Genomic DNA, 11477 nt, shown 5'->3' on the forward strand with positions numbered 1-11477 from the left:
TCAACATAATGCCCTAAAATATACTTTGAAACTATTCCCTCCCCCATAGACTTCAATGTCATAAACATATTTCATCCAGTTTTTCTCAGTCTTACCCCCACCCCGATGCCAGCCTCATTCTACAGCAGAGAAGCTGTGGTATATTCGCACAATGGAATACTATGCTGCATTGAAAAACAAGGAACTTATGCAATATTATTAAAAATGGGTGACCCTGGAGGACATTATGCTGAGTGAGGTATCTCAGTCACAAAGGGACAAATGCTATATGGTGAAGCACTTTTTTAAAAAAAATTAATGCTGGTTTACTGACAAAGTTCTTATACATTGTTTTTCCACACTGTATCTTTCCAATTTCCTTTACCCACCTCTAAGTAACCTAACCATAACCCTAACCCATCAAATTGTGTGACCCTATGATTAGGGCTCCCCACTTGTCCCCCCCCTCCTACCCATCCTTACTCTTCTGCTCCTCCTCCCCTCCTTGGGTCCTTTCCTAATTTTAAGCCTTTTTTGGGTTCAAATGAGTGCCTCTTGTTCTATGCACAGGCCCCATTTAAGCATGATTAAGGTTTTATCATTCCCCCGTTTTGCAGTGTTAACCTTAAGGTATTACAATCCACACACTGGGGTGCCTTTGCTGAGTCAAACAACAAGTAAGAAACTTCGATCTTCTCTGCTCTCAGCCAAGATTTATCTGATTAACAAACTTATCCCTCATTCCATGCACTTTTCTGAATCTAGGTGAAATTTCTAGTAGTTCCCTATAATGTACTGCTTCTGTCATCTTATAGTCAGAGAAATTTTACTTGGATGTCATGTTAATGACACTAGAAAGTGATTTCATGTTCTGTTGGACCATCTTCCTTTGAAATGGGCACAAACACAAATCTCTTTTAGTAAACTGGTTAGGTAGCGGTCTTTCCAATTCCCCAGCATATGGGTGAACGCTTCCAGTCCTGCATCCATAAGTTGAAATAACCCAATTAGCATTCTGTTAATTCCTTAAATATTTTCTTTCCCCCTGTACTTTCAGTGCAGCTTGGACTTCTCTAAGTAGCATTGGTACTTGACCATATGCTAACTTCTGAAATAGCTGGAAGTTGATAAATTCTGTTTAGTACAGAACTAGTTGTATCCTTTCTGTTATTTTTGTGCTTCATGTGTTATTGAGTATTTTTCCCTGAGGAATTCTTCACTTTATGAATGGAGCTTAAAGTGTTCTTCAGTTCCTCCACCTCAAGAAACGGCATTCATGTTCTTTCCATTTGGTTTATAACTCCAAGTTCTTGCATATTTCATTCTACTATTTCAATGTGTCTTCCCAAACTTGCCCTTTGAAAGAAATTTTGCAACAACTTTGACAATAAATGTGATGCTATTCTTGTTCAATCTGTTATTTCTGGCATAGTGAACCATACAATTTTCTAATTCAAAATGGCCAGTACCACTGGTTCATTTTAATTCATTAACGTCTAGCATATTGAGCTCCAAGCTTTCTCTCTTTTCTTGACAACTTCCAATTTTCCTTCACTGCTGCTTCGTGCATTCCACGTTCCACTTACTCAAGGATATTTTGTGACTATTCTTTCTGGATTGTGTCGCATCAGCAAATGAAAGTCTCAAGAATTTGATTCCACCCATGTCATTAAAGCCAGAACTATTTTGATGGAGCAGAAGGTCCTCTCTGAGGTGGATTGATTCAGTGACTGGGATAACCGGGATGGGAGTGTCAGAGACAGTGCGATTGGCACAGGACAGAGCAGAGTTTAGGGCTGTTGTACATAGGGTCGTTATGAGTCACAAGCAACTCGACGGCACATAACAACAACAACAACAACAAAGCTCTTTGCTAATTATAGTTTAAGTAGCTCCCTAGTTGGGGTACCTATCTGCTGAGACTGTGTCAGATGACGTTCCACTGCTAGCCCTAAGGTTTCCCATGGCTGATTTCTTGCTCAGGAGTAGACAGCCAGGGTCTAAGTCTGCAAGCCTCACTGAAAACTCTGTAATGTAGGAGACCCTGATGGTGTTGATATAAGAGTACTGTAACTTCCAGCATCATAGCAACACACAAACCACCATTACAACATTACAAGAAACTATTCGATGACTGGTGAAGCAGAAACATAAAATATGCATTACCTTTTAAAAAAAAATGTCATTGGTTTTTACTTTATTATTCATATACATAGTATTTCATACATGTACTTTGTGTTTTACATACATGTATATTATATACATGGAGGAAAGGATGGTGAAACTACATCTCACATACTTTGGGTATATTTCTAGGAGAAGCTAGTCCTTAGTGAAGGACATCATGCTTAGAAAGGCAAAGGGATGGCAAAGAAAGTAGAGGAAGACTCTCAACCAGGTGGATTGACACAGTGACTGCTGCAATGGGCTCAAGTGTGTCAGAGATTGTGAGTATGGCATAGGAGAGGTCAGAGTTCAGATCTGTGGTTCATAGGGTTGCTATGAGTCATATTCAATGGCACCCCACAAAAAACACACAATAACATTGTTCTATGCTTATTACCACCCGCCTTTTCAAGTTGCTGTTGAACCTTTCCCTTTAACTCACACGTACCCCTAACTAACTTGTGCGATTTTTTTCTCCCTTTCTCTTTTTCTGCCCCTTTACTCCTTTCACTTTTGAACATTTATGTCTTGCTCAATTATCTTCCTGTTTTTGAGACTGAATTATTTCACTCAACATAATGTTCTCTAGTCTCCCCCAAGTTATATAGCATTTTCTGAAATAATTGTTCCTTAGTGTTGCATAGTATTCCACTGTGGGAATTTTTTTTTCTGCACAAGAAAACCTGCACTAATGCAGTGCTTTTAACGACAACTTGTAATTAATTAACATCAACAGAAAGTGATCAACATCTCTAAATATTGAAATTATCCTAATGGATGAGGGCAGGGAATTCCAAGGATGGAGTTGGGAAGATGGATTCATCTTTATAGCAAAGTAGAGAAAAGGATCATCTTTTGCTTTTTAAAAAAAGTTCTACCTAAATGAAAGTACCAAATGCCAGCAGCAGCAAAGAGGGGAAAATCTGACATCAATCAATGGGAAGTCCCCATTTAGCTGGTAACAAATGGTGTCAAGAAGTAAAAATGATACTTACTAGCAATCACATCACTCTCCCATACTAGTACAAGGATGAGTGTTTTCTATGAGAGAGAGAGAGAAGCAAAAAGGAATCAATTTTAAACTAGCAAGGGTTTATATGCCTTCTTGAAATCATCGATCTTAATTCATATTATTAGAGACATTTTGACAGTTTCCCCTCCAACTATCACTATTTGTTACCATCTTTTAGCTCATAAGATTAATAGAGGAAGTGTTTGCTGTAGCTTTGATTCATTTAAAACTAACCAATAGGTTCAAACAAGTGATCTCCTTGACCTCTTTCTATTTCCTCTGGCATTTTCTGCTGCAGCTCACCCTGCTGCGAACTGGCCTTGGCCGAGCAAGTGCCAACAAAGAAAGGGAGGGGATAGATATGTAATAAGCAGCCTGGTTTTTATGTGAAAGGACTATGTAGAGAAGTCTAGGAGTCTCCCTCACCTCTATGCTATTAACAAGCATGTACTTGAACCAAGAATTCAATCTGTTTAATACAAACAGAATTCAAGAACAGAAGGGAAGGGAGGGCTTTGAGGGGAGAATAAGATTTCAAAAATTGTCTTTTGTCTTGCTTAGTATCTCTTCTTCTAGTTAGGAGTTCTCACAATGGAATTGCAGAGCTTCTAACACAGTCAAATAAAATTAATAGATCCACTGCTGACATGTTTCATATTTTGTCCTCAAAATATATGTCCTCAAAATGCATATCACTCTCACTTTTTGTTATTTGTTGTTGTTCTTGTTACTAAACTAACTGAAATGAAACTGTATTTCCATTTCCTTATATTGGGAAGGATAAGATGTCTTACCTGCTGGTAGGGAGTTGGGGGAGAGATCTTCACTTTGAGTTATTTCAATATTGATGAAAGAATATAAAGCAAATTTCTCCACGACCAAGTCATTATCAAGGAAACAATGACCTACGATGCATCTTCCTTAGTTTATTTATCTTCATCCTTCAGTGATTAAAGTCCAGGCAACCGTGATGTTACTAGTGCTTTTTGATGGTTACTAAGACATAAGGTCAGAGTTAGCAGTTCTTCAAGAGAAAATGCTAACCCGACCGAAGTAAAGCTATTGAACTAAAAATTCTGTGCAAATTGCATTAAAGTAATAAATACTGGTCAAAGTCCAGTTACTAAGTACAATATTATTTAGGTGGTTAGATTAAGAGTTTGTCAAATGAGCTAAATAGCTGTCGTCATTCCCATCCAGTACCGCTGGAAGTACTGGTGGTGAGAACTGGGGGACCCATAAAATATTTTCACACTGAGATTTTTTCCAGGTTATGTAACTAATAGTGAACACACATTCTCATATCTCCAAGCTTGCTCCCTGCTAAATTTGTCTTTGGAAGGTACACCAAACTTTGCCCCCATACTCTGTACATTTCACATCCTGAGATCAGCAGTAAACATACTTACTGGTGTGTTTTTACTGAGGGGAAGAGAGGAGTAAGGTCATGAAAAACAGAATTAAAGAGAAAATACATGCCTAGCACTCATCTCTCAAAAACCTCAGGAAAATGACCCAAAGAGGAAAGACCTGTGTTTTGTTTTCCATTATCATTTCCAGTTTAGAATTTGAATACCAGAATCGATCAAGCATTGGCATTCCCTGCTGGATTCTATGTTCAGCTGTTGAGCACCTTTTGGCTTCCAGGGATCGTCCACCCCTGGTAGCTTAGTGTCTCTTCACCAGTTTTCCAAGACTGTAAATCTTCACTGGAGGAGGCTGGCCCATCTCTCTCCCAAAGAGCCAGTGGTGGGTTTGAACCACTGACCTCTCTAGAAGCTGCTCAGCAAACAATATACTGTTCCACCAGATCTCCTCCTATAACTCCAGTGAAACCATTTAGCTCATTGGTCATGAGATGGGAATCTTTATGATTATTGATCTTTTATTTTCTCTTGTGTGAATATGTGTATGGGATGTAGAGGGTGATGATGGAAGAAAATCATCAAGTTTTTATTTCCTTAGTTCACCTGACAATCCACTTCCTAAACAACGTGCCTCCTGAAACTCTATGAACTTTAATAAATGTTGATAGTTACAGAAAGGCTTCAGGTCTTTTGTTCATAGGGTCACTATGAGTCGTGCTTGACTCAAAGGCAACCAACAACAACTTTTATAGATAGACAGATAAATAGATAGATAGATATTTATTTTAAAGGGTCCAATGTCCTAGCTACAAAGTATTATTCAATTCCTCTAGGCCTTATTGGAAGGAGGAGTGGCATTCACTTCCTAAACAATGTGTCTCTGGAAACTGTGAACTTTGATAAATGTCAATCATTACAAAAAGTCTTCAGGCCTTTTGTTCACAGGGTCACTAAGAGTTATGCTCGACTCGATAGCAATCAACAACAACATAGACCTTAAGAATATGACTTTGTTTTTCAAAGTATTTTTGACACTTCAGTAACAAGATATATTTTAGTGAGGATCAAGACAGATCAGGTCATGCCAAATCATCTATCTTATAGTGAATAGCGTTAGAATCAGATTCCAGAAAGTCTAAGAGAAACATCGTTGGAAAAAGATTATTTTAATGGCAAGATCTGTAGTTATTACTTCACATCTTTGTCAAGATCTTAAAAGTAGATGAAGACGTCCTCTTGAAGCAGCCTGGGACGGAGCAGTGACGATGTGTTCTGACTCACAAAGAATTGCCCTCAAGGTTTACGCTCTATTAATATAAAATGCATGATTTCCCTGATAATTGCTTTTATCCACCACTTGATATTTGCCATAGAGGCACAGTCTTAAAATTGCTTAGAGCAACTGTCTTGTTTAAAACTAACATTGTTTTAAATTTACACATTTCAAAAGCATAAAAGCATATAAGTCACATTTTACCCATTTCCAACTTACAAAGTGCCTAGGGCAATTTTTAGCATAAAGATTTTTGCAACACAAATATACAAGCTTCATTCTTTTCTTTAAAAAGGAGCAATTGATGTCTAAGACTTTCTTCCAAATTCCTTTTTATCCCCGTTTTCTAATCCTTTTTGAAATTCCCTTTTTCCTAAACTTTCACAGCCATATCTTTTCCCTTTTAATGTTGTGGTTTATGAACCTCAGTATGAAAGGTTGAATTCTTTTTTCAATCTTCAGTGTTCATGCCTCAAACCACAATTCCATGTACCTTCATGTTTCTGTCTTTCTTTTCTTCTTTCTTTCTTTTGATGGCTTTTTCTGAAACACACTGATAAATGTGTATGTTGGAGAAGCCTCTCCCATTTTCCTTAACACTGTATTTCATTGGTGTTTGGTTTAGATGCCAGAGGTGTCACTCTTTAAGGAATAGTAGAGGCAGTCAGGAGAGAGTGATAGAGCTTAAAGTCTCACTGGGGAGAAATACAACAAAAATCATCTTAAAAAGATGAAATAATATATGTTACGATATGTTGTTATTATGTGCCCTTAAGTCAGAACCAACTCACAGCTCTTCCTTGAGTGGGTTTTCAGAGGCAGTAAATCAGACAGGAGAAAATTGCCCATCTTTCTCCTTTGAAGCAATTTATGGATTTGAACCATCTACTTCTAGGTTGGTAGGGTAACTCCCTACACTAGGCTACCAGGGTACAGAAAATAAGTATTTTTGAGAGTCAGGAAGATTAAAATCTTTCTATAATAAGTATACAGAAACTCAAGGAATAACTATGTTTTTTCTAATTTGGAAATGAAAAATTATAATTGGTGAAATAATAGCAAAACTTTAAAATAATATCTAGTAAATACACAAACACCCTAACAAAGTTGAAGGTTAAACATGAATTCCCAGGCGTCCCAGGTTGATGTTGCAACCTAAGGTAATGGTAGGATAACTTCCAAAGTTGCAACTGTGGTTTCCTGAGAACAAGGCCAGTCAATCAATCATTAGTAGCCACCTGATTGATCTACTTTCGCCAATGGTAAAAAGAATGATATTTGCTCCAGCACAACATCTCTTGAAAAAGAATAATTTTTCTTCCATTATCCCAAAGAAACATCTCTGACATTGCAACACTAAGTAGTCATTTTTAGTGGTGCAATTATTCTTTCCAAAGCAGTTAAAGACCCTGATGACGTAACCCATGTTTTTGTTGTATGTTCTTCTGAGTAAGTCTCTAGCTTATTTTGTTTTATTCATGTCTTCATTAGTGACTGCTTCATCATCCAGAATTAGTGACATTAGCCCTCTTGTCATGTAAGGTAGGAATGTAAGACTCATTCTTTCTTAAAATTAACTTACTGAATCTTAGAACTTTGTGTTCTTGTTGTTGTTACCAGTTAAACTTCCTTTCCATTCTTCTTTCAACAACCTCCCATTATCTCAATAATTCACAGAAAACTTTATTCACTTATAAATTCAATTAGTTGAAACCTTTGTAATTGATAGTTTTGTCTTTATTGTTTACTGTGCAGGTCATTTTAAATTTTATTTCTACTGATTTACCCACATGCAGTTCATTCTCAACAGATGTAGAAGCCCTTTCTCTTCACAGAGAGCTGCTTCTTTACCAAGCCTTGCCTTTGTGAGGAGATTGGTGTGCCATGCGCATCTAGGTCTATTCTACTAAATGGTGTTGACTGATCTGGAATTGTCAAACTGTTTGGTTTTTAAATGTGTCAAAGACAAGTGACTGTATTTTCTTCAGTTCTGAGAGCTGAACAATTTGGCTTAGTGGAAGAAAATTGATTCCATAGTTACTCAAACCTATATCTTTGGATGAGATAAGGGACTAATGCCAGATGTCCCAATTTAGTTATCTTCCTTCTGAGATTTTACACTATTTATCCATAAGAGATCTGTGTTTTCAGGAGATACATTTTCTCACATTTGTACCTCAAAGAACTTTTTAGTTGCTGAATTTCATAACTGGACCAAGTGACTTTGGTTAATGCCAAAACGACTATGCAAAGTCACCAGCATTTATTACTCTCCAACCTAATCTGACTTTTTAGAACTAAACATTTGCCCTGTTGGCAAAATAGTCTAAGATCAAGGGCTTTGTGTTTAGGATTATGTGTATGTAAGTGCAAATTTAGATTTAGCCCTAACTCTGAGTTAGTTTCACTTATAAAAGTATATATTAAAATTGTCTCTCAGAGTTATAGAGACAGCACATAATAGGACCTCATGTGTATATTTCATTATCATTATTATGATTTCTTCGTATTTGTAGTTCCACACATAAGACAATTGGAAATGGAAATTCATAAGAAAGTCAGCTAAATTTGAGTGTTTTGAACAGGGTGGCCATGATATGCTCAGGAAGTTCTTGTCTCTGAGTCAATCTTCTGCTCTCATCTCTGCACTCCACTTTCCTAACGGGAAGAATGACAGAATGCAAATATCATTAATTGTAACTATCTTTTCATCTTTGATGAAGGTAAACAGGGACTAGTTGTTGTTGTTGTTGTTAAGTGCTGTCGAGTCACAGGCGACTCATAGCGACCCTATGAAGGAGAGTCCTTGACGCTTGGGTGCCTTTCATCCTCTCTCCAAGTTCATAGAGAGTAATCACATACATAGTAACTGCTATAGAATTATTTTATTTAAAATAATTAAGTTCTTCCTAAGCCTTTCTTGATGCTTGAAACATTGGAACATAGGAAAAGATAGATTATCTATATATGGATGTGTACATGAGTGAATCTTACGGAATGCAGTTGAACAGGATTGTGATTATCAAGTTATGTGACTCAAAAGCTATTCTTAAATATGACAACTAATCTACTAAAACTAAAGTTTTCGTTTATTCTTTATCATAATTATTCATTATCAAATATCTAAAGTACCTTAATATTTGTCTTATGAATCTTGAGTTTAAGAGATGTGCCGCAAGATGAAACCTGATCCTGCACCTTACTCCTAGCCGTTTCTGTGATTAATGTTGGCGCCATTATGTCAATCCATTTCTTTTTCTCTGATTGTCTACCTTACAAAGCATGACGTCTTTCTCCAGGGACTGGACTGTTCTGATAACATTCTCAAAATACATGAGATAAAAATCTCACCATTTTTACTTCTTTTTTTTAAAATAAAATTTTTAATTGTGATTTTAACAAAAGTTTCCAGAAAAGTTAGATTTTCATTCATTCACTGTTGCGTATTTTTACCTCCTCTCCCTCCCTCCCTTCCCCCTCACCTAGCTCACCTCTTTTTTTCTTTTATTAAAATATTCATTCATTATTCATTGGTTCACAATTACCTCCCTTTCCTGCCTCCACCCCCTGCCCGCCCCCCAGTCCTCTCTGCAATGTACTATTTATTCTGGCTATTGTCATACATATAGTGCCTAATCACGTATTCCTTATGCACTTCTTTTACTTTTTTTTTTTCATTCCTTATATAGTTCTTTCCTTCATCTTTTCCAGTGTGATGTTCATTATCTGTCCATTTTTATTTTATTCTCCTCCCAAATTCTCCTGTTAGACCCTCTTTGTAACAGTGCTGCTATATGGTATTTTTCCTTTTGTGTCTGAGATCTTTTACTCAAATAAATAAACGCTTCAGGGTCACCCATGTTGTATACCATTTGACCCAGAAATACCACTACTTGGAATATACCATAATGAAAACCATAACCACCATCCAAACAGATAAATACACACCCATATTTATTGCTGCATTATTTACAATAGCATAGAGATGGAAGCAACCCAAGTGCCCATCAATAAATGGATAGAAAAACAATGGCATATTCATACAACAGAATACTACGCAGCACTGAAAAACAATGAACTCATCTTTATTTCTAAGAAGGATTCTGGATACACTTCTTTAGATATATTTAATTGTTCTTTTGTAAGACTACAGTATCTGGAGACTAAGGTGTACCTGATCAAGGCCATGATATTCACAATTTACTTGCTATGCTTCAGAGAGCTGGACAATGACTAAGAATGATAAAAGAAGAATTGATGCTTTTGAGTTGTTTTGCTAGAAAAGAGGATTGGACGTACCATGAACTGCCAAGAGAACAAATCTACCCTGGAGAGGAGAGACCAGGTTGCCTCCTGGAGGCAAGGGTTTTGAAGCTCTGACCCACATACTTTGGACATGTTTCCAGGAGAGATCAATCCTTGGAGAAAGACATCATGCTTGGAAGGGTGGAGGGACAGCACAGGAGAAGACGACCTTGGATGAGATGGATAGATTCAGTAACTGGAATAATGGGGGTAGATGTATCGGAGATAGTGAGGTTGAATCAGGATAGGGAGGGATTCAGAACTGTTGTCATTAAAGTGCAATGAGTCACAAGTGACTTGACAACACATAACAACAACAGAAGTATATGTAATATTCTTTGACAAAACCACAGTTCAAAAGGGCCAATTCTCCTTTGGTTTTATGTATTTCTTGTTAAAATTTCACTTGTATGTAAGAGGATTGAAAACAACATGGCCTGAGTCAAGTGTAACTTATTCATTAAAATGACTTTCTTAATTTTTAGACATTTATAGCAGTTCTTAGTAGCACATGTGGCCACTGTAATGTATCAATTAAATTTGTGACTTGTCTCTATCTATCAGTGGATCTAAGTAAAATGAAATCCTTGACAGCTTCAATTTTTTTCTCCATTTATCATGATATTTATTATTGGTCCAGTTGTCAAAATGTTTGTATTCTTTGTATTAAAGACCATAGCCCTTGAGCTTCATCTACTCTGCACCAAAGTAGCATCTTTGCTTCAAAGTAATTGTTTCAAGTCTTCTTTCTTTTCTGTAAGCAAGTCTGTGTCATCTATACATTTCAGATTATTAATATTTCTTCCTCATATAATCTTGGATTAGTTAACATTCATATAGATATAAAAGCTGTGATGAAGTCTGATGAAATGATATAATCCAGATACTCCTCTCTCTGATTTGAAATTATGCAACATGCCCATGTTCTGTTTGAACTTCTTGGTCTATGTGTACTGTTGTTGTTGTTGTTCTTTTTATGTGCTCTTGAGTTGCCTATGACCCATAGCAACCCTTTGTACAGCAGCTCTGAACCCTGCTCTGTCCTGAGACAGTCTCACGAATTCCAATATACCAACTCCCATTGCCCCAGTTACTGTATCAATCCATTTCATTCAGAGTCTTCCTCTCCTGCTCTGTCCCTCCAACCTTCTGAGCAAGATGCCTTCTCTAAGGACCAATCTCTCCTGGCCATGTGCCCAAAAAATGTGAAACAGAGCTTCACAATCCTAGCCTCCATGGAGAAACTTGGTTTCACCCTCCCCAAGACAGACTGACTTGTTTTCGTGAAAGACCATGGTATGTTCCAGACTCTTCTCCAGCACCACAATTAGAAGCCATCAATTCTTTTTCTTTCATCATTAGTTATTTCCCAGCT

Source organism: Elephantulus edwardii, unplaced genomic scaffold, assembly GCF_000299155.1.
Source record: "Elephantulus edwardii isolate Elephantulus edwardi_28Jun2011 unplaced genomic scaffold, EleEdw1.0 scaffold00103, whole genome shotgun sequence".
In the NCBI taxonomy this organism is placed as follows: domain Eukaryota; kingdom Metazoa; phylum Chordata; class Mammalia; order Macroscelidea; family Macroscelididae; genus Elephantulus; species Elephantulus edwardii.